Source organism: Suricata suricatta, chromosome 10 (assembly GCF_006229205.1).
Source record: "Suricata suricatta isolate VVHF042 chromosome 10, meerkat_22Aug2017_6uvM2_HiC, whole genome shotgun sequence".
Taxonomy (NCBI): Eukaryota; Metazoa; Chordata; class Mammalia; order Carnivora; family Herpestidae; genus Suricata; species Suricata suricatta.
This window is the reverse complement of record NC_043709.1, coordinates 122608844-122633700: the sequence shown is the minus strand read 5'-3', so window position 1 is coordinate 122633700 and position 24857 is coordinate 122608844. Positions and strand designations below refer to the sequence as shown.

General features: G+C 40.3%; 1 pseudogene; it reads right to left on the bottom strand.

The window, feature by feature from the left end:
- Positions 1–4688: 4688 nt before the first annotated feature.
- Positions 4689–10045, bottom strand: LOC115305364 (annotated as a pseudogene).
- Positions 10046–24857: the final 14812 nt, after the last annotated feature.

Genomic DNA, 24857 nt, shown 5'->3' with positions numbered 1-24857 from the left:
ATTTATAAGATGGGGTTGATAACCCATAGCCCTGCTTTGCGGAGATCTGGTGACAACAGAATGAAACAATGTGTTAACGGCATAGTCCCTGGCATGTAGAAGGACAATACATTTATTGCTAAGATTTATTATTAAGATTCCTTCAGTTCTGTAGTACTTTTGTCCAATTGGTTCTGTGTCCATTAACATACTGTCAATAGTATTTCCCAAGCTTATAAAATCCAGTTGCAGGGAAGCACCTGACTGAACACTTTAGAAATCCTAGCCTGAAATTAGCCTAGTCTGGTTAATCTCTTTAGCAGCACATGCAGATGATAACTGTATTTGGAAACTGCTATCTTTAATAACTGGAAAAAATTTGGCAATACTTCCTGACTTACTCAGCACAGATATTCCCCCTCAAAAAGATAAGCTTAAATCAGTAATGCTGCCAAGCGTCACTAAAGAAAAAGGTTTGCAAGGCTATCTTTAACAAAGCCTCACGGGTGATATTTATTAGTGAATTAATGTGGCCCAGGGCCTGGCCCTAAGTCTGAGGGCCCACAGGTTCACTGTTTTCAGGACCTCAGAGACTGATGCACATAAATTAAAAGGTACACAAATCTGAGTTGTCATCTTAACATCAGTTTTTTTTTTTTAGTGTGATCAAACATAAAAAAATTCATCATCTTTATCATTTTTAAGTATACAGTTCAGTTGTATTAAGTACATTCAATACATTGTACAATGATTACCAGCATCCTTCTCCATAAATACTTTAATCTTATGAGGCAAACTCTGTACCCATTCAACAAGAACTCCCCATTCGGCCCCTCCCCCCCAACATACCCCCTGACAACTGCCATTCTACTTTTTGTCTCTGTGACATTTAAAAATAGATGGAAGAATTAATAGAAGTTGGGAGAGGTGGGGAAGAGAAAGGTTATAGGAGGAAAAGAATTATTCCAAACAGAGAGAATAAAATGTGTAAAGAATCTGGGGCAGGAAACCCTCAACCCTTAGGAGGAAGGCAGCCACAGGTTCTGGAGCATACAGAGAAAGGAGAAAGGTTCAAGCTGAAGAGAAAGAGGGAAGTGATGGGCATTAATGTGTTCTAAGCAGGGAGGTGGGATGATCCAATCTATTTTTTTTATGTCTTTATTTTATTTTGAGAGAGACAGACAGAGAGTGAGTGGGGGAGGGGTAGAGATAGAGGGAGACACAGAATCTGAAGCAGGCTTTAGGCTCTGAGATGTCAGCACAGAGCCGGACACAGGGCTTGAACTCACGGACTGTGAGATCATGACCAGAGCTGAAGTCGGATGCTTCACCGACTGAGCCACTCATGAGCCCCGATCCAATTTATTTTTAAATGATCACTTGCTACATGCATTAAAGTAGAATGAATGAATGAATGAAAGTGAGGAGATTAGGAGATTATCCTAATCCTATTGGTAAATAATATAGTGGTATAAAACCAGTACTGTGGTAGTAAAGACAAAGCATAGCTGCTGGCTTCCAAGAAATATATGAAAAATAAATATATAACTTGGTGATGGATTAAAAGGGAAGGAAGAGGGAGATTTCATGGATGACCACCAAGTTTATGGTTTTAGCAGTCAGGAATTGGAGGTGCCATTTTCTGAGCTGGGGAAATGTATAGGTGGACCAGACTGGGGAGGATAGGTAAAGAGATCAAGAATACACTTTTAGACCTTTGGTATTTATGACAATCTTGTGACTTCTGGTTGGAGATAGATGATACAGACAGATAGGTATGTAGATGGAGAGAGAGAGGTGGGGGGATACTTTGAGTCAGAAAAGAGATCTGGGACAGAACTACAAATCTGGGATTTCATCAGCACGAATGAAATCACCTTGGATAAGGTATTGAGTGAGAAGACAATGACATGTCAATGACTCTACCATGTAGAAGTGAGATGGGAGATCAGGGAGGAGCAAGTAGATGAGAGAATCAGTGGCCTAAGAGGTTAGTAGAAACCCAGGAAGCCAAGAAAATTCAGAAAAGGAGCATCCTTTCCCTGAGGGTGAGCCTTGACAATGGGAATGAAATTCTCAACACCCCAGCCAAGAGGTTTCTGTCTCCCCTGCTCTGAGCAGGAACTGTCAACTCCTACACTGGCTCCCCTACTCTTGTGTTCTGTTTGCAGTTCAAGCTCTTATGCTGAAATTCTTTTATCTCTCTAGGTATGTTAATATCATTGGCCAATGTCACAACATTAGCAGGTGACTTAGCATGTCTATTAATACAGCCCACATTAACGATTTGACCTCCAAAGCGACGGATACTTTCCAACAGTTTAAGGAGATTTTTCAGTAGGTAAGAAGGCCAATGCTGGTTAACATCACAATTAACTCTTAAGAGGACAATCTAACTTCTCTGATTTCCACGTTCTTAGTAACCCATAGACCGTGATTGGTTCATAAAAACTGGTGATTCCAAGTAGAAGACAAGCAAAGATAAGGGACAAAAAGGGCATGATAAACTTTCTGGAACATTTGTTTCTTCCTGACTGAGATGTCCTATGGTGGAAAAAGAAATCAGTAAGTCTGGCTCTGACAGTAAGTTACATGATCTTTAGGAAATCACTTAGTCTTCTCCTCTGTAAAGCAAAGCAGCTGAAGTAGATTTTGTTCATCCCTCCCTCTAGTTCTAATGGTCTGTCATTCTAAAAGTATATGATTATTAAAAAAAAAAAAAAGTAAATGACTGTTTTCAATTTAGCTTAAGAAGAAGTTTGGTCTCTAAACTCACCAGGATTCAACAAAGCACTAGAAGACCCAACACTCATCAGCCCAATCTGCCATTTGCCATCCTGGAAAGAATGTTAAGTAAAGCAAAGCTCTCTATAGTTTTTAGGTCTTTTTATATGTAAGCTTTCTTAATAATAGTGATTTGAGCTTTTCAACCATAGGGTGTTCTTTCCTCTATGGATTTTAAATAGAAGTGCTCTCTAGGAAACTAGTGCTGAAAGAAAGAAAAAAGATGGAGAGAACAAAGAGAAGGAGGGAGGGGAACAGGGACAGAAAGAAAATTTTAAAAAGAAATGGACTATGTTTTATTAACTAGAAAGAGTGGTTCCCATTAGAGAAGAACATTCTCTCTGACCGTACTACAGACTTTATGCTCTTAGAACAATGTGGCAAAAAAAAAAAGGGAATTTCATCTTCATAATAAAAAATTCATCCATTCATTGGTGAATGACATCAAAGGTGGCAGCAGCATTTTTTCTTATAATGTACTTGGTGAGAAATAACTGAAATTAGCAACAGACTAAGTTGATGCTAATTATCCCTGGAAACTGAGCATGCTGTTTAACAAGATTGGTGTTAAAAAGCCATGCACGTATTAATTTTTTAAATTGCATATGCAGATATGGCCTTTAGAATCAGACTTTTTATTCCACAGGATACTGCCTATATAAAGAAATGAGGATGGATGGGTGAGATATATATGACATATATGTGTATCATACATGTATGAAATATATATACACACACACATGCATATATACACACATAGGGATACATGCACACACACACACACACACACACACACACACACACACACAGACTTTATAAATGCCTTAACTTAGGCATTCAAATGTTATCTATGAAGCAAGGGTATAGACTTACCTAAATGCTGTTATTGATATGGAAATGTTACTATCTTTGGAATTCTTTTGGAGTAAAATCTATCTATCCCACCCATGAACCTCTGCCCCCAAATTCTCCTTTCCTGAAACAGCCCATGTTATCAATTTTTATGTACCTTTCAGAAATATTTTATAAAAACGAATATATGTATGCATATGTATACACAAGGCATATAGACATATATTATATATAATACACACATATGTATTACATATTATATAGATAGATAAGCGTATATATACACATATCATTTTGTTACCTCAAACAAGGGGATGAAATACTTACTGCCTTCAGTTAATAATATTGAAGAGTTCATTTTCTATCAATACATAATATTCTTCATTTCTTTTCTGTGGATGTGTGGTATTAAATTGTACATATATATACATATTTTTTCATCAGTGCCCTATTGATAGACATTTAATCTTTCACTTAAGTTGTTTTCAGTATTTGCTATTAAAAGCAATGCTGCCGTGAATGGCTTTGAATATACATCGTTTCACATATTTGGTTATATTTGCAGGGAATCATTCATTCCCAGGAGAGAAATAATGAGGTCAAAGAGTATGCGCACTTGTAACTTCATTAGGAACTATTTTCTACTTTGCTGTGCATGTGTGAATAAGTGATGTATATACATGGACCAATGATTTACCCAAATGAAAGTTGGGGGAAGTAAGTCTCCCACATACCAGTTTCCTGAACCCCCATTGAATCTCACAGTTTCTTGTGTAAGTTTCCAAAATATTCTATGCATATATGTATCTATATATTAAAACAATTATGTGTGTATCTATAGGAGAATTATGCCATTTTGACAGACAGGCACTTTTCTTCTGTTAATTTGTAGGGGTCATAAGACTCTTGCCAAGGGAAGCGTCATAGATCAATGTAAGGAATAGCTTTTTTTTTGAAAGTCACAAAAGTTAATCTTTCTATAATTAGATTAGGAGGGGGAAAAAATGAAGAACCCACTAGTAGCCAGAGGAAACAAGAATCTTCTAGGGTCTGGCAATTGGTGAGCTAGATACTCAGTTATTGTGTATTTCCACTGATTTTCCATACAGCAGATACTTGGGGACATGCATGCCTGAAACCAGGTTAGTCTTATCTTCCCTAGTTATGTTGCTTGCAGGGCTGTTGTTGCCACTGTAGTGGGCTGTGCCCAAGACAAATGGGGTGCTGGTCTGTTCCCACAGATCTTTATCCTACTCTTCATGGCAAGGAGGGTACTGCCATATGCTCTCAGCCAGAGTCTCTTGTCCAAGATTTCTGGTTTGGTTGACAACATCCTGCTCAATACAACCAACACAAATTTTATCATCACAGCTTGAGATACAGTGGCTGATTTTGGCCTAAGGAACCTAGTGGAAAGCACTCAAGGGACGAGTAGCCAATTTGTTTGCGACATCTTTCTGCACTTGATAAAATAAGAAGGTAACCTGCAGGCCCTGATCTGGTGGTTTTGTCATAGGGGCATTGTAATAGCCTTTCAGGGTCCAAGGAATCAATGTAAGTTTCTTCCACGTTGGAAATGAAAGGAGCTGAATCCCAGTGCTTTTCCCTAGTACTAGACTGTGGTGAAATGGACAAATTACACGAAGTAGTCAATTTTGGGGGCTGGATGTTTCCTGAAGCAACTGGTTAAACACTTAACAGACCTAGGGTCTTCTAAAAAATCATTTTTCTTCCTCTGTGGAGACACACTCTCCCCACAGTCTTTTTCTTCCCATTTGTGCACCAACTACACTCACTTCCAGCTCCTGACGTTAGGGGGTAGAGTCCCCCCCACTTCCTGTGACTCAGGGTCTTGGCTTTGCGGGAACATGGGCCCCCCTGGAGCCTCCTTCCCCCTCCAAGGGGCACACTGCCCTAGTGGGAGCTCTTTAGGCTTCTTTGGTTGGTTGGTTGGTTGGTTTTTATTGTTTATTTATTTATCTTTGAGAGAGAGAGAGGGAGACAGTGAATCCCAAGCAGGCTCCATGCTATCAGCACAGAGCCCAGCCTGGGGCTTGAACTCAGAAGCATTGGATCACTGAGTCGAGATCAAGAGTCAGATGCTTAATGGACTGAGCCACCCAGGTGCCCCTGGAGTACCTTCTTTATTGTCTTGTCATTCTTTATCAGCCATATACGACAACACTGTGGATTCCATCAGGAAAGCAATGATTCTACTGACTATCACCATGTGTATATGTACATTCTGGATGGAAGAGGGGCCATGGAGACGGGTTGAACTTTCCAATCTGGACTCGCTGCAACCATCTGAGATTCGTTTTCATCTTCCCAGTAGTAGAGACTATGTTGGGTCTACTGTACCTTTGTTTTGTGTTTTTCTCTTTCCTTATTGTGGTTTCTAACACTGGAAAGCTACAGGTTTGCACTTTAGGTTGCAAGCTGTGCTCGAACCTCTGCTTAATACAACTCAGTTCACTTCCATTTCTCCTTGCAAACCACACGGCCCTTGCCTGAGTTCTTTTGTCTCATCACGTCTTGCTAAAAGCCCCAAAGAGTAGTCAGCCCGCTGTAATATTCTGTTTTTCCAAACAGTTCCCCTCGAGGGGGTAGATAAGCAGATGATTTCTCCTCTATGAGAGTTCAAGGGAATAACAAAGTCGACAGCTTTCCAGTCTGCCCTAGAATCTTTCCTGTCATCTGTACATCATGCAATTCAATCACTATTAAGGGGAATCAGACATTTCAAAGGTGCAGAAAGCCTGTCAAGTCTTACCTTTCATAGGATTCTGTTCCAATGATGTGGCTGGATCACCAAAGTGCACACAAGCACCAGAGTTTTCTATCATATGCTCAAGGCCCCCTATTCACCAAGAGAGTTAATCAAGACAAAGACAGCTGTCCAAAGCTTCTCATAAGTAAGGGAAACAACAAAACAGAGGCACTTAGCAGTTGTCTACTTTTCTTTCTATTCCCTGGCTTTTGTGAGGCCAATCCAAGGGACAAACCCTAATCTTGTGCAATTCCCACACATGAAATGTGTTGTTTTGGACTAATTCAGGTTTCTTTTATCTTTCCTGGCTTTGAGGAGACATCAAATTTTCTTCTGGATGAGCTCTATGCCTCTGCATAGCCAGCAGGCTTAGGCTTCAGGCCCAGAGCACCCTGGAGGCCACATGTGGCTTCATCTGGACAAATACTTTAGAACAAATTCCCTGGCTTTTCTTCAGAATTATAGAGATGACAGGCAACTGCCACCCACGTAGTAAGATGGTGTCCAGTACTAACCCGAGGGCCTTCTAGGGTATGGGTAGTATAAACAAGTGAGGCTGGTGAGTTAAGCCTGAAATTATAACATGATCTGAGAATTTGGATCACCCTCTTACTATAGCATTAAACTGCTGTAGTTCTTTTGTAACGCATTCAAAGCTTTATTTTAATCACTTTGACACGCCCTTTGGAGAATTAAAAAACAGCGGTAAAGCCTGAAAGACTCTATTTCTTCTAAGTATTTTTTATAAAATAAAAAGTAAAATAAAGAATGTGCCGAGCTTCTAAGTGTTCAGAATTTCTAATTAGTTCAGTCTGAGCCAGGAAATTGATGGCAATTTACTCTTACGCTTTGAAAAGTTTAAATAAAATGGAGAATTCTAAAAAAGTAAAATGTAAGCCAAGGGCTTAAAGCAGAATATGCCCTTTTAAAAGATGCATTGTTCTATCAGGGTTTACTCTCAGGCTTCTAGGATTATCTCATAAGTTTAAGTATATTTTAAGTAGTAACCTGGCATTGATTTATCATCTGGTATTTGGGGATTTTTTTTAGATTGTAAGTTTCATGTAAATTCAATTCAGTTCAATTCTAATGCGTCTTTAGATTGATACTTTATTATTACAATCATTTTAATACATACATTGAGACTAATTTTCTTAAAATAGATTTTAAAACTATTTAAAATTGTTAGGTTCTTTTACAAGTCACAATTCAGGGGTGCTAGATCATTTATTCAAATGTTTAAGAGAAAACTAAATCTAAATCTACAATTATTATATTTACTAACCAATATTTTTCTGGGGGTCTTATGTCATATGATCTTTCATTCTACCCCCACCTCACATATTAAACATCTGCTTTTCTTTTTTTTAATGTCTATTTATTTATTTTGAGAGAGAGGGAGAGCTAGACTTTATGGGGAAAGGTTAGAGAGAGAGGGAGAGAGAGAATCCCAAGCAGAGTCCACATTGTCTGCAGAGTCTGATGCGGGGCCTGAGCCCACAAACCATGAGATCATGATCTGAGCTCAACTCAAGAGTCAGATGCTTAACTGATAGCCACCCAGGTGCCCCTGAACTTCTGTTTTTCTACTGCGTGTTCTCAAGATCAAAGTTTCCTTATTCATCCTTCTCCCATGCTCATATCTCATTAAATCTAAGATACATTTCTGGCATATCATTTTAGGTGCCGTTCAGAAAGAAAAACTTAAGAAAATGTCACAATGCTTTCTTATCACTCATAATTTTTATTTTATAGGAAAAGAACCCCTTTCAACTTCGGATGCTAATTTCTCCATGTATCTTATGTGAAATAAAAAGATCCAGGTTAAAGCAATCCTAAAATGTCTTTGCATTCAGAACTGGACTCAAATCCAGCTCATTGTGGAAGCATCCAGAACCATAACCCCATTGGACACTTCCCATTGCTCACAGAGTTCTATGCAGCTCTATGTTATGCTAGCACATTTGCTCTCTTTTTCAGAATAAATTCTTATGAATCATGCTGTAAGAATCCTCTCTGATATTGCTTAGCACAGACTTTAGCTGAGAGTTGGGGTAATGCCCTTCTGGGAAATCGGAGCAGACTATAAAAGCAATGGGCACCACAGTGCCTATTTTGATGGTTTGTTTATGAAAAGAAGTTTGATTGTTGGATGTGCAAAAATTTTCCTTATATTATAGTTGTTATCCTTCCCCTCTAACATCAGTCTCTTAAATCCGCAATCTGTTGGATTTGACTCCCAACTGATGCTCAATTCATGTAGCTTAGACATTTGTGTGGAAATTTATTACAGTGACTCCCCTTCCATCTAATGGGGAAAAAATTTTGTTCCTATGGTAACTGTTTCAGAGCGGTGCATACTTACTATACTTCTAAAATATGCAGCCCATCCTTATGGGAGAACACATCATCTTGAAAGATTTTTTACCCCTTCAAAAAGCACTGATTTTTTTTTTCCTTTTCACCTGATTTCAGAATAGTATAAAGCTTTGTTTATGAGAATTGCTAAGGAAGAGCTTCCGGAAATAAGAACTATGGACGAGACTGGCTTCCGGCAGCTGCTGTGACAGGACAGAAACAGTCTTCAAGTGATTTCTGGGGACACATGACCAGTTCCTCCATAGTTGTATTTCTACCAGACTCTTTCTATTTTCCATGCATCATCCTGTTTGCTGTGTTTGGGATGTTGCTATGCAAAACGATAGAAAAGAGTGGGGTTTTTCCTGAGGCAATTAAGTTTAGCAAATGCTACTTTAGAATGATGCAAAACTGCCTTAGAAAAATTTTGAACTCTTTGGGGAATGATCTAAGAATGTTCAAGATCAGAAAGGATAAATGTCAATAATAGCCTAAAATGTCATTCTACATGATAAAATTCATCTGTTCCAGGGACTTCATAAAAATTGACATCATTTAAGCCACAGTTTTGAAAAGGGTTCTTATTTGTATTTTGCAAACAAAAGGCCCTTGCGATCTTTTTCTTAAAATTCATCGCCTCTATCAATTTTTCCCTTTAAAAGTTATATATTACAATCCTGGTATAGCAAAAGAAAGAAAGAAAGAAAGAAAGAAAGAAAGAAAGAAAGAAAGAAAGAAAGAAAGAAAGAAAGAAAGAAAGAAAGAAAGAAAGAAAACACCAAAACTACAACTTATAGCCTTTGTTAGAAAAGTTTGCATCATGTGGCACCTGGGTGGCTCCATCTGACTCTTGGTTTCAGCTCAGGTCTTGATTTCACGGTTTGTGAGTTCGAGCCCTGAGGTCTGTGCTGAGCCTGCTTGGGATTCTCTTTCTTCCCTCTCTCTCTGCCCCTCCCCCACTGTCTCACCCTCCCTCCATCCCTCCCTCTCTCTCTCTCTCTCTCAAAATAAATAAACACTAAAGAAAACCTTTATAGAAAGTTTGCATCACTGTCTCCTTTCCATTTTACTTTCTTTTGCCAGTATGTGTGTGAATCATTTTCAGAGTTCACTCACAGAAAGAGGTCTATGGATTCTGTAGTTCTGTGATAGAACACGTAGAAGAGGAGTGACAAAGCATGTTCAGAGTATCTAAGGCGTGTAACCCCCAGCCTCAGCAAAGATGACATACACACTCTAAAGTAGTGAGTCTTCATAACTAAAGGGGCAGCACAGGCTTACCCAAGGCTTGGCAGCCTCCATCTTGGTGTTTACAAAGAGGCCATAATACAAGGGTTGGGAGAGTAGAGAGTGAGTGATCCAACTTTGGGGCTTCCAAAGGTACCAGTCCTTGTGTGCAGGTCAACCCAGAGTAAGATACAGAATTCCTAGGTGATACTATGGGTTTCCAGACATCTTGCCTGCCCTCATTAACATGCTACAGTACAGGTAATTCCACCAACAAGTCTTATCAGGTCCTCGGGATTAGATTATCCAAATAGGTAGAAAGGTCCCAAATGAAGGAGTCAGACGGCATGTAAGGGAGTAGAGGCAGCAAAGGGACTGAAAGAAAGCCGGGGGCATTTACTAATACTGTCAAGGTCGGTCTAAGGAGGAGGACCTTGGGGAAGCTGGGACAGCAAAGGATATTATGAAGGACATTGGCTGCTTGATAAATGAGGGAGTGTCAGCATATGTAAGAGGAGAGTGTTGAAAGACCTGGAACCCTTTCCTTCTTGCTAAGTTTGCCTTGCAAGACACTGTATTTGTGTCGTCTCATACCTCACGGGCCGGAACGTCTCAGCATGACTAAGCTCACTTTCTTTTTTTCCTTGTTCATCAGTCCTGGAAGAGGATTGTTGTTAGAAAGGAAACAGAGCCCCCCCTCTTCGGGTTGGGAAAACCACTCTTCCTGACCTATCCATCGGGATCAGAAGGAAGAAACAATGGTAGAGTGCAACATCTTACTTGCCAATAGGCTTTTAAAAAAATCTACCAGGTAATAACATTTTCTACCATTATTTTTCAGTCCTTTGGTGTCCCAGTGATGATCTTGCTGATAACCAGAAATACCACAAGCCTAGTCTATGGAAATCTGTTAAAATCTTCTTTAAAAATTATTCACTGCCTCACTACATTTGATTTTTAAGATGAATAATTTCTTTAAAAATTTTTAATGTTTATTATCTTTAGAGAGGGGGGGAGAGGGTAAGTGGAAGAGGGGCAGAGAGAGAGAGGAAGATACAGAATCTGAAGCAGGTTCCAGGCTCTGAGCTGTCAACACAGAGCCCTGACGGGACTCAAACCTATAAATTGTAAGATCATGACCTGAGCTGAAATCAAGAGTCGGACACTTAACTGACTGACCCACCCAGGTACTCCTAAGATGACCAATTTCTTTCAGTGTTGGGTGTGTTAAGCTAAAACTATTTGGTTAAAATTATATATGTATATGTATAAATATATTATATATCCATATTTTTTACACACATGTATACATATAGGTGTGACTACTCTCCAAGTTAAGGGCATAAAGAAAGGTCAGGGTCACAGTAAGACTACTGGAAAGTCTTGTAGCATTTCTATCAAGGATCTAAATATTGAATTAAGCAAAGAGTAACGCAATGAGAAATACTAGGCTTAACTGAATGAGAAGAAGGATACAATTTGTCAGCTTTCCTGTCCTACCTCCATGGTGAGCATTCAGCTCATTTGGAGGGACATTTTCATTTGCCGGAGCCAAAGCCTTTCATCCTTTAGGGCATGGCGTCCATTAAAGGCAGGCCAGGCGGTGCCAGCTGCTCGGGCTGAAAGAAATCACATGGTTTCATTATGTAGAGTAATGACAGAAGAATGGGAAGTGTGGACCAGCTGGATCCATCTCTCCACCCTCAGTGTGTATGAGCACACACACATGCTCACACCCGCACATACAACGCAGAAAATGAAGGCTCGGAAGCTCTGAACTTGTGGAGGCAGAAATTGAATGGAATCTAAAATCTTCTGGTCTTGGGGCACCCGGGTGGCTCCGTGGGATACGCCTCTGGCTTCGGCTCAGGTTGGTGAGTTCAAGCCCCACATCAGGCTCGCTGCTGTTAGTGTGGAGACCACTTTGCATCCCTTCTTTCTGCCCTTCCCCCGCTTGTGTGACCTCTCTCTCTCAAGATAAACATTAAGATAATAAAAAAATAAAATCTTGTGGTCTGTTAGGATGAACGAAGCCATGGGTCTTGCTCATGGCAGGTACTAAAGTTGCTGACTACATTAAATAAAAAGTAACTGAATTACAGGGGCACCTGGGTGGCTCAATCTTAGGTGACCAATTTTGGCTCAGGTCATGATCTCGCAGTTTGCAAGTTCAAGCCCTGGGTCAGGCTCTGTGCTGACAGCTCAGAGCCTGGCGCCTGCTTGGGATCCTGTGTCTCCCTCTCTTTGCCCCTCCCCTGCTCATTCTCTGTCTCTCGCTGTCTCTCAAAAATAAAGAAACATTAAAGTTTTTTTTAAATAACTGAATTATTATATAACTTTTTTTCATTTTTTGAAATTTATTGAAATTTTTTTTCATATTTTATTGTCAAATTGATTTCCATACAACACCCAGTGCTAACTTTTCAAAGCCACGAATAGCCAATAAAATGAGAAATAGAGACATTGTCATATTTTCATATCTGCAACAGTAATGATATCAAACAACTACAGTAGTTAGAGGATCTGTATTCTTCTAAGTGCTTAACTTAAATCAACTTACTTCATCTTCATAAAAACCTTATGATGTAAGTATGATTATCACCTTCCTCTACCAATAGGGAAACTGAGGTCCAGCTAGGTTAGGTAATTGTCCAAGATTTTACCATTAATGATTGCTTCTGGAAGTGTTGATATGAGAGTGTGGATGTCCATAAATACAGGTATATATTCGAGCAACTGAAGGAAGGTACCTGAAGGACATCTTACAAAGATTTTAATCTCTAGCATTCTTCCTGTACCGTATTCTACTCACTTCAGTGCCTACGTATGCAGGTACATTCTAACAGAGCAAGACTGCAGAATGGAAAAGGCATTCAGAACCAGGCTGGTAGCATGGGCTATTCCATTGACCCTGGGAAGTGACTCAGAGGAAGGTGTTTTCAGTGTTTAGAAAAAATCCTAGAGCAGTGGGAGAAAGGATGAAAGGAAACCAGCAGGTGGGGTGGGGGGTGGGGCAGGGATGGAAGCAGGAAGGAGTGTTAATGGTCCCAGGGAATGTCAGCACTGCTTTCAAATTTAGTGAGAAAGTTGCACACACTACATGTAATGGGGTCTTTCCATTATTAGCTGCATGGCTATTAAGTTCTTTTCACATTATTTTTTTAAAGTTTGTCTTTGATTAGAGTCAACAGACAATGCTACCTTTGTTTCAGGTGTACAACACAGTGATCCTACATCTCCATCCATGATGCTATGCTCACTCCAAGTGCAGCTACAGTGTGTCACGATACAGCGCTATTGCAATATCATTGACTATATATATGCTCTAGGTCTGCACATATTTCATTTTTCTTCTCCAGTTACAAGGGTAACATATACGCCTATATAGCAAGTTGCAAAGAAGACATGTTCAAGTGTCTTCTGCTATTTTCTAGACATCCCTGGAGGTTTTCATTCATACTCCCTTGGGAGTGTGTTTGAAACGTATTCTTCTGGCGGAAGAACTGTGAATCTGAATGTCTTCTGTAAACCTTTTCTCTGAAGGTTCCAATCACTGGGAGTTCAGGCACCTTCCAGGTTATACAATCCCCACCAAGTGCAAGACATCAGACTAAGTTTCAGGTGGTCGGGTGGCTGTGGAATCAGTTTCATTATTTTGTATCTGACATATTCACCTCTAAAGCCACTAAATGCAGCAAATTTATAAGCCATGACTCACCAATGGCCATGTAGCTCATTAGTGAACGAGAAAGATGAGGAAGTAGATTCATTATTGAACGAGGAAGGAGTGTTGTTCCAGAAGAAAACCCAGAGTGTACAAGGTAGGGCAGTAGCAATAACTAGAACTTATCTAGACGGGTCTGAGCACCCCTCAGTGAAAGTATCCTGACCACCTGTCAGGAGCTGGCCCCATCCTAGATTCATTTCACAGAGAACTTAATTGTTTCTATGCATAGACCTCTAAGCATTTGGCAAGTTAATGAAACTGCTTCAAGTAGTAAGAGACTGAAAGACTGCTCTTTTAATGTTTTGGAAGCCTGTGAACTTAGTTTTCTAAAAGCCTGCAAGGGGGTGGTGAGTTTCCGTAGTGCTGGGACTCAGAATTGGGACTAACAAGTACACGAGAGCTGTGGTTCCCAAGAGCCTGGGCGTGTGCAGGGCATAGATGCAGTGCAGGGAAAGGACAGGGCGGGAGGAAAGAAAATTAGAGTGACATGAATGACACTGCCCAGGATGCTAATGTACTCATCACAACAGTCACATCAGTTAATCATGGTAATTCTCATCTTTCACTGGGAGGAACTGAGTCTCAGGCTCATGAGTCCCAAGGTCAACATTGATTGGCAGAGGCAGGACACAGGCTTTGGAAATGTAACTCCTGATTCCAGGTTTGCCTGTGAGATCAGGTGGGCTCACATGTGCAGTGGCTTGCTGAGCCTAGCATGCACAGCTCTCCATTAAAGACAGGTGTAAGAAAAGAAGATCACGTCCAAATTCTGCGGTAAGCCTGATGCATGCATTTAAAGCAATAGTATTTTGGGAGTGCCTGGGTGGCTCAGTCAGTTAAGCCTCTGCCTCTTGATTTCAGCTCAGGTCATGATCTTGCAGTTCATGAGTCTGAACCCAGCATTGGGCTCTACACTGAAGCCCAGAGTCTACTTAGGATTCTCTCTCTCCCTCTCTCTCTCTGCCCCTACCTTGCTTGCTCTCCCTCTCAAAAAAAATAAATGAACTTTAAAAAATTAAAATATTAGTACTTTGGGGGCAGCTGGGTGGCTCAGTTAAGCATTTGACTCCTGATCTCTGCTCAGGTCATGATCTTGAGGTTCATGAGATCGAGCCCTGTGAGGGTAACATGAAGCCTGCTTAGGATTCTCTGCCCCTCTCCTACTTATACATGCATGCTCTCTTGTTCTATCTCTCTCTAAAATAAATAAATAAACTTAAAAAATATATTAGTACTTTGGGCAGTCTTAAGTATATTGCCCAGCCTGCCCCTGAAACTCATCTTTATTTATATTAAAGGGAAAGAATATTAAAAAAATTTTTTAATGTTTATTTATTTTTCAAGAGAGAGAGAGACAGAGTGTGAGCAGGGTAGGGGCAGGGAGAGAGGGAGACACAGAATCAGAAGCAGGCTCCAGGCACAGAGCCTGACGTGGGGTTTGAACCCATAAACCATGCAATCATGACCTGAGCTGAAGTCAGATGCTTAACCAATTGAACCACCCCGGTGCCCCCTAAATGGAAAGAATATTAATGAACCTTAGGGCTCTATTAATAGTATAAACTCAAATTCCAAGGACTAAAAATAAAAAGTGATTGAATCAATAAGAAAAATTGTAGAAACCAGGTTTTGGTTTTGCTTTTTGACCTGCTCTTTGATTTGTTTCTCTGTGTTTGAGACAAGGTCAATGTTTTCTTTATGCTTCGTTGTGTTTTTGTTCTAGGAAACATGAAAGAAAGAGAACTGTCCCTGAAACTCTTCTCACGTTATTCCATAGCCAAGAGGGCTATTACCGTCCATGAGTGCATTGGCTATTGGCTAAACATTTTCCTTTACATCTTCAAAACAGGAAGTAGGAAACAGTTGACGCCAGAATAAGAGCAGTCATTCTAGCACTGTGATTCTTAACTAGGAACAATTTTGCTCCTACCCACTGGGAGGGGTATTTGTTACTCTCTGGAGAGACTTTTAACTACCGCATCTGGGATCACTACATCCTACAATGCACAAAATAGCCCCCATGACAGAGACTGATTTGGCCTCAATATCAATACTGCTAATGTTGAGAAACCCTGATCTAAGACCAAATACAATGCCTGGAGTTTACCCAACAGGGCACTGCCACTGGCAAAATCTTTTAGGCTGTCAAACCTAAGGAACCTCAGCACAGTGGAGTTGCCTAGGGCTTTTTGACAGGTGGAGAGAGAACATCTTTCCTGCATTCTCCATTAGTTTTCAAAGGTCATCGAACGAGTTTAGATAATTACTTCCACCATCTCCTTTCTGTTTTTCTCATTACACAAAAGGAAGCTGGCTTTTGAGAATGTGTGCTAGTCTGCGGTACATCGTTTTTCGTAGTTTGATTGTAAAGCCAGAGTTTTCCTCTTTTTTTATAAGAAGCAGAAAATGTGGAAGAAGATTCGGAAAAACGTCTTCAAAAATGTCCCATCTCTCTAAGAATGGGAGAAATCATTGGAAACCTATGTTTTAGGTTTTCTGGATTAACACACAGAGGTTTCTAAATAACTGCCCAAATGACAATTTCAGTACCCATTCTCAGCACTTATCATTTTAAAAAGTCTGCTATTTAAAAAAAAATGTAATCCAGTTGATTAGACCACTGTGTAGAACCCAGGAAATGCGCCTAAAGCAAGAACTTAGAAACACAGATTAGTTTTAAGACTTAAAAAATATTGAAAAGAAGGCAGAGAGGTCATGGATAACAAAAACGTCATAACATACAAGGTACTGTGATTTGGCTATCAAGGTGAAAAGGTAATGAGTACAGAGTCCAGGTATGACATGTGTAATACTGAAGATTTGGCCGAATCCCCAGACAGGCAGAGAAGCCTGAGTCACTCATCTCTATTCCTGTATTCTCTGTAAAAGGTGACCTGGGTGTGTATTTTTTGGCCAGATGTGCAGGACGCACCAAGGAATCTGGGCTTAAAAGGCCAGTGACATCAATCCTAGTTGAGAAGGAAATTATTTCTCAGGCATACGTTTCACTTTTACTGTACAAACTAGATTCTTCCGATCTCCAATTCCTTTGAATGGCCTTAATTTAAAGATGCATTAAAATTTTTCGCTTTTGTGACTTTGAGGATTGTGTGCCATTTGTGTGTTTGGTATGAACCAAAGAGAATTTGAAGGTTATTTCTCCAGCCAGGAACGAAGTCAGATCATGTCCATGTTGGGCTGAGCTTCGAGCTTAAGGGACCCTGATCCTTTGTCTGAGCCAAGAAATAGTGGAGAGTTGGGAGTACAGTGAGTGCCAAAGTGAGAAAGCCACTGGCCATGGTAACTGAATAGCATCTCGAAAAGCCTAAAGAAACAGAACCCTGCCCACGTACCAAATGCAAATGCCCACTTCTGCACTGAATGACAGCTTTTCACTATTAGACTTTACCAGTCGTTCCTTACAGAGACACTGTGAAAAATGGTGAAAAATTCTTTTTATAATTAAGTAGGCTTCACACCCAACATGGGGCTTGAACTCACAACCCTGAGATCAAGAGTCACATGCTCTACTGACTGAGACAGTCAGGCGTCCATAAATGAATTTTTAATTTGATCCATTTATACTTTTTCTTCAGGTATAAACTATAGATATTGAGATTAGTTGGTACACTTATGTTTGATAAAAACTTATTTGAAGTATATTAACACACTTTGAAGTGCACTTTTACTTCATACTCCAAAGATTAAAATCATTATATCAATTGTTTTCTTTCTAATGTAAAATTTAAAAATATAAAAAATAGACTTCTTAAGTCAGAATACATCATTATTGGTATTCATTAAACAGAAGTTTTTCCTGCAGGTTATTTTTGCTTTACACACACACACACACACACACACACACACACACAGAGATACATATATAGAACAAATTGATAATACAGTTTTGAAGGTAAACGTCAGCTCATTTACATGAAGAAACTTTAGTAGATTGTAGATTTACTAATTCAAACTCTTCAACTGATTCATTTATGTATTAATGTAGAAGCTCCATTGGCCAGAAGTTCCATTTAGAATTATTCTATTTGGTAATAGATGAAATGTTCTGGGCATTCCTGAGGTACTCAGTATTCTGAATACATTATTTTATCCAAGCCTTACAATGACCTTAAAAAGTAGGAACTAACATCTTCAATGCACAGATGCAAAAATTAAGGCAAAGAAGTTAAGAACTTGCCCAAGGTCAGGCAGTAGGTGGTGAGGTCTAATTTTAAAGCTGAGTTTGCCTGACTTGGAGCCAAAAGCCTGAAACAGTGTACCATAAACTTTTCATTAGTCTAGGTATTACTTTATGGACTATGACAATAAAAGCACATTGTTTTCAAGTAATCTTTAGTTAAAAATTAATCACGAATTCAAACTGACTTTTTTCATTAGTTTTCATTACTAAGCTTTTAACATATGTTAACTGACACCCTTTTCCTCACCTTAAAGTGTTTCTGCAGTAAAATTTTACTCAATTTCAGTTAAAAATTGTGTAAAGCTTACTATAACTTTCCATCGAAGAGAGACATTAATATTGGAAGCTAAATTTAGCAATATATGTCAAGAGCCTTAAAATATTCATACCTTCTGACTTAGAAACTCCATTTCTGGAGAACTTATCCTCCAGAAATGGTTAAAATGAAAATAAATGTTTTATTACAGACATATTTATTTATATATATCTACAAAATCAAAATTTGGAAGTGATAAAAGTGAATTGGAGAGTGGCTAAATACATGTCGGCATTGACATTTCCAGTGATATTTACACCGCATCAAGCAGACCATGGGAAAGAACTTGTGTTCTGTGTTTATTTTGCTCAGAGTGTGACACAGAGAAGTAAAGTGTAGAAATACAGAGCAAGCATTTAGCCACAAGTATGTCAGATACTTTCTAGAGTCACAGATTGGAAGACCCAGAACATGTTTAAAATGCCTTCATATTTTACGTTTATTCTCCCAAATGTTCTGATTTAAAATTATTTGCACATACTAAATTTGAAATGGAACAATACATTTGAATGTTCTTTTTAAGAATTCCCAGGTCAGCAAGATGGCAGACTGGGAGGCCCCTCGCCCACAACCCGCCACACCAACAATAATTTGGCAGACATCCTGGGATCCAAATGCCTTTGTGGAAGTTATGGATCCAGGTAGGAGGTTGTGAAACCCTGGCGGAGCCCAAGACCATTTGGAGAAAGCAGGCCCATACCCCCATGGCGGACTCAACAGCCATGTACCTGGCGTCAGACCCAGAAACAGCCCTGTGCTCCCATGGACGTGCCACAGTCCTGTTTGGGGCTGGTTCTGCCACCACCACCATCTGCCAAGGGCCGTGGGAAGAGTCACAGCCTCCGGGAATCAGGTTTGGCTTGCCATGAATCCTTCCGGTACAGCTGAGGCAGTGAGTAAAGACATTCCTAGTTAGAGAACAAAAAGAACTCAGTGCCTTCAAGTACAAACCACAGGATTATTCATGTGAGTGCTGTAATAGATGTCCATTATCCTGGTTATGATAGAGACCTCCTTGGAAATTCCAAGAGCCCAGCATGCCCACACCCTGTATGACTTACTGTATCACCTGCCAACGTGGCTTACTAGTTCGCCTGCATATTCTCTATGCTGGCAGTGACTGAAAACGATTACCTTTGAAACCCACCACACTGTCATGGAGAGAGACCAAAGGGAATTGATGCCATGAGATGGCTTTCATTTCTTTTGCTACTCAGAAAGTTGATCTATTCACAAGCTAGAGGGGTGGGGGAGGAAGAGAAGGTATGAGAAAGAGATGGGGAGGAAGACAACTATGGAAAACGATACTTAAATACATAGTTCTTTCAGTGTATTTTTAAGACCACATAAAACCTCTTACTGGGAGATAATATTAAAAGTATCAATTTGAGGCACGTGGGTGGCTTAGTTGGTTGAGCTTCCGACTTTGGCTCAGGTTATGGGTTTGAGACCTCCCATCAGGCTCTGTGCTGACAGCTCAGAGCCTGGAGCCTGCTTCTGATTCTGTCTCCTTCTCTCTCCGCACCTCCCCTGCTTGCATTCTGTCTCTCAAAAATAAATAAATGTTAAAAAAAAAAAAAGGTTTTTAAAGCATGAATTTAGATATTTCATGATAGTTGGGCCAACTGGGTGGCTCAGTCAGTTAAGCCTCTGACTGGCTTAACTTTGGTCATGATCTCATGTTTGTGGGTTCCAGCCCCGCATCGGGCTCTGTGCCAATAGCTCAGAACCTGGAGCCTACTTCAGATTCTGTGTCTCCCTCTCTCTGCCCCTTCCCTCTCATGCTCTATCTCTCTCTGTATCAAAAATAAATAAAACATTTAAAAATTTTTAAATATTTCATGATAGTGTAATTTTCAAAAACTTCTATAAAACACCCCTGCTAAGGTGTCCATGGTCAAAAATGTTTGGGAAACACTGCATTTTGCTAAAGTCTTCTTGAATATTGACACTGTGTGTTGGCATATGACAAGTTCTGAGAAGTCCACATAATAGAAGTGTGTTTAACTTTGCTTATCTTATTATTTCTCCAACTTAATGAATTCCAACCTCATCTTTTTCAAATATAAAGCAACACCAAACACACCTTGGGAGGCATTGCTCTTGCTACTCCAGTGTCCAATCTCTTTTTCTTTCTCAGTCTCTTCCCTCACATGAGAGAACTCCAGACCCCAAGCCACACCTCCCCAATCTCTTTCCCAAGCTCCCCCAACTTTGTATCTAAAATAAAACCCAGAAACGGGCGATAACTGGAGTACTTCCTGGGATAGTGCCAGTGAGTATAGGGCATCTATGCCGATCTAGAGAGGATCTTACAGGATGTACAGTGAAGAGAGTAAACAGCGTGGTTCCCATTCCAGTTGGTCTTTAGCCTCCCCGCGTGAGCCAAAGTTTAAGGAGACCTTCTTGGTTTAGGGGTTTTGCGTTTTGTGCTTTTTTGGTTTTTATTTTTTTGCAGTAGACATCTTTTCATTAGAAACTCAGCAGTGGCTGAGGCACCAATTAATTTTGCATAAACTGCCACAGCACCATTAGATGCTAATCCGTTCATTCATAACCACAAGGTATTGTGTTAGGGTCATGTACATGACTTGTGCCTCCAGCCCTGTGGATTTATTTAGTGCTTAGCCTCTAGTTCCTGCAGCTGTGTCCTTTCAATGACTGCTTTATGGTGGCCAAGAGAGTTGAGGTCGGCTGCCAGGACTCTGAGGTCTGGAGGAACACATGGACACATTATTCTTTTACTCTGAAGCTATCCAATTGCTGTTCCGGTCAGATGGAGAGATAGTGGGAGAATATCTCTGAGACGGCCCAGCACTGAGTGTTGATGATATTACTCATGCCTGATATTATTGCGAAAAAGCAGCCTTCAATCTACCCATAGGGTGTTCTTCCATGAAAGGTTAATTGCTAATGAAAGTGTAATCATACAAAACATAATTCTGAATGTAGCTCCGGCTTTCTTTGTAAGAACTGCTATGAAGCTACACATCGGATCCAGTCTGCTTGAAACAAGAGGCCATGAAAGAGGGCTTACTATGCTAATTGAACACTAATGAAGCTTTTGCTTAAGTTATTTTGTGTTGCACTGATTTGCAACTATATTTCTTCTGGATTTGTGGAAAGGGGAAAACTACTTCAAAGGTAGCAAGATTCTTACTTCGCCTGAGTATTTGGGAGAAAGTATCTTGCCACTTTTTCTTCTGTGCTTGTAACATTTATAAAGGGTTTTGTGCAGCACTAAGGAAAAGCAAAATATCATCATCATTATTACTGGCCTTTGTCTACAGTGGATTTCATCCAGATTCCAACCAGTGAGTCTGTGACTAACAATCTGAGTCACTAAGTTTCATATGTTTATGTATTTCAACACAATTTCCAGGCTGAGAGGGTTCTTTAAAACTTATTTTCATGTTTCAGGGCTCAGGAAAAATAAATGCCTTTCTGTATTTTTCAATCCAGTGTTACTGAGTGACAGACTAAGCAACTCCGTGCACAGATCGAATTGCCCCTTCAGTAACAGATTATTATTGGCAAAAGTTTAAAAACTACCGAAGTGTCAAAAAATTAGTATGTACTTTTTAGGACAAAAGTCTTTTAGCCTAGTGGCGAATTCAGGTAACTATGAATATTTATGTGTTTACCATGGTAGTGGTACAAGATAATTTCGGAATTTAAAATGCAGGGAAGAAAGAACTAAAAGGTGATACAGAGAATGACAAACTCAGGTAGAGTCACTGGTTGCTAACTTTGCAAAGATGTACCTCTTTCATCTCACGGATCCTTCAAAGAAATATTAGAAAAAGGATAGCGTGAGCTAAAAATATTCTTTTCTTGTGGAAAATTCTATTATTTTAATAATTTTCTCATTTTCCTTACTGATTCTCATACCAGCCCCAACTTGTCCCTAGATTATAATTGCTCCCGATTGATACATCACACCCATATTTTAAAAAGGCAATTACCCTGCCATTTCAGATCAACTAACTTTACAAGCATTTGCTCATACATTTTCACAGCATCTCAGATCAAGGACACCTTACAGTTTCATAAGATTCTTCTACATGTTATCTTAGGTTAATATCATTATATGCAGTACATCATTATATGTAACAATATATTATCCTCTCCCATAGATGAGCAAATTAAAACATATCATATTGATGTAATTGGTTTAGCCTCATTGGCTAAGATCATGTGGATTGTTAGTTTAAAAAAAAAAAAGAATCCTATTCCAAAGCTATTTCACTAGACATGCAATAGAAATTTGAAATTTAAAAAGAATTTTTGCCTCTAAGTTTTCATAATGCAAGACTGAGAATTAACCCTGGACAGATGAGCTATTATTCTTGGATATTAGTCCTTGCAATGACTATTTATGATATCAAGTACTCTATCTTATTACATTAAGGCTCTGTCCAAAGTACCAAAGTATAATTAGATAACACAAAATGTTATCAAAATATAACAAGATAATAAATTTACTTTTTGATATGATTTGTTTAAAAAAGAGGTATATTTAAAAACTAGAACAAAAAATTTAACCAGTTTGTCAACTTTTATATTGCTAGTATAATTTCTCTCAAGTTCCTCTTGGAAAGTTCACTAATCAATTATATTTGAAATCTCATCCTTTTCTGTTCTACTCCTGTTCACTTTAAGTCAATGCAATAAATCCTAGAGTACTCTAGACTTGTAATACCCAAGTATGGAAACCACTAACCACATGTGGCCATTGAAAAATTTAAATGTGGCTACTTCAAACGGAGAAGCACTGTAAGCATGACATAACACTGGAATTCAAATATTATGGGACAATGAATAAACATATAGCAATAAAGGTTGAAGTGGCATTTTTACTCTATTGGTTTAAATAAAATGAATTATTAAAATTATAAAAATTATTTGCTCCTCGTGCATCAAAAAGAGTTGGTCTTCGAAGAGTCCTATACAGGATGCTCTCGAGCACACATTCAGGAGGTTCCTGTCCTTTTTCAAGCAAGTTATATATTTTCACTGTGATCCTATTTGGTTTTAAGTTTAAATTAATGGCCTTTCCAAGGAAAGATTTATGGACACTTTTTCTTCCATCTTCCACAGTGTCGGAGCAGGGTTCAGAGTTGTTGGTTTCTCGTTTCTGTCTAGCAGTTACGCCGATAATTTATTTTGATGCCCCTTGTCCCTAATGTGGCCCATGCACCCACACTGCGCCTCTTAGGAGTAAGTTTGATTTTGACTTTGCAGCAGTAAGAGACAAAGCAGGATACTCTGAAGCATGCTTGGAGAGCCATCTGCATTACACTCACCTGACCCTCAGTAGCATGGATTTGGTGGTCCATGCTTCCCCAGATAACCTAGGTGGCAGTCAAGAGGGGGGGGGCATGAGGAGAGGGTGCTGGCAAGAAGCTGCCCTAACCTGCTCCCCAAAGGAGTGTTGTGAACCCTGAAGTTTGACCACACCACAGTGACAGTACTTTTCAGTTTCCCAAAAGTTTTAGTGACGTTGATTTGAAGATGCTTCCTGGGCTTGGTCTTTGATGATGCCAATGGAAGATGGACTTTGACCTTTGGGAAAAGAGGTGAGAGGCCCTGAACAGGGACCTCTGATAAGTACTGAGCTGAAAATGTTTACCCGTGGGCTAGGAAACTATCCCCCAGCTCAGCCGGGCCAGCGGGCAAGCGTGGTGCCCTGTCATTGTGACCCTCCACGCTGTCTTCCTTCCTCTGCGCCGGCATCTGGGAAAGCCTAACAAACCGTGCTGACCACGGCCACGTCTGAATGACTAATAGTTTTCCAACCTAGAGCGACATCAACTGATTGATGAGGATTTTCCCCTCAAACCAGGCAAAATCAGCATTCCTCCCCCTGCCGTGGGCCAGAACCCAAGCATGAGCAGAACAGTCTTTTGGAGAGAGAGGGGGCTGAGTCGGAGAACGTGTCCACCTCGGGGCTGCCAACCCAGAGCGAGGCTGCACGGAACGCGACCGGACTGCAGAGACCCGGGGGATGAATATACATGCAAGGACATCGGGGGCCTTGAGGAATGGACAAAGAACCCGCACATTCGCTTGGGGGGGGGGGAGGCTGGGATTAGGGGTTCAATTAACAAAGGATCCATAAAAGAGGCTTTCGAATCTGGGAGCGATTGCTGTAAACCACGACCCGAAAGCATTAGAATCTGATCATATGGTCTCACAAAAGTGGTGAAGGGGATAATTTGTAAGAATCTCTCTTTTCCCCCCGAATGCGGTGAAGGAAAGTCCCTATTTTGAATTCCAGACCCAAAACTTGGGGCTTGGGCCGGGGTGAAAACAATCACAGGGCTCTTGCAAACTCTGGGCTTGGCGGGTCGAGGATTTAAAACACACACACACACACACACACACACGGGTTAGTGTCGCCCACAGCTAAAGTTCGAGAACATCCCACATCGCAGACTCTCGCGGATTCACTTGGGATCAAGAGCGCATAAAAAATGAGCAGGAGCGATTCAACGACGCCGTTCGCCCCAAAGCTGGGACCACGGCCTTGGGGAAGCGGGGGCCATGGGAACCCTTTCTCTTCCCGTAAAATTCCAGCCGCGGGCAGCCGGGTCCGCCCGAGTCCCGGCGGGGAGGCGGGGGCCTCCGGGGCTCGCAGACG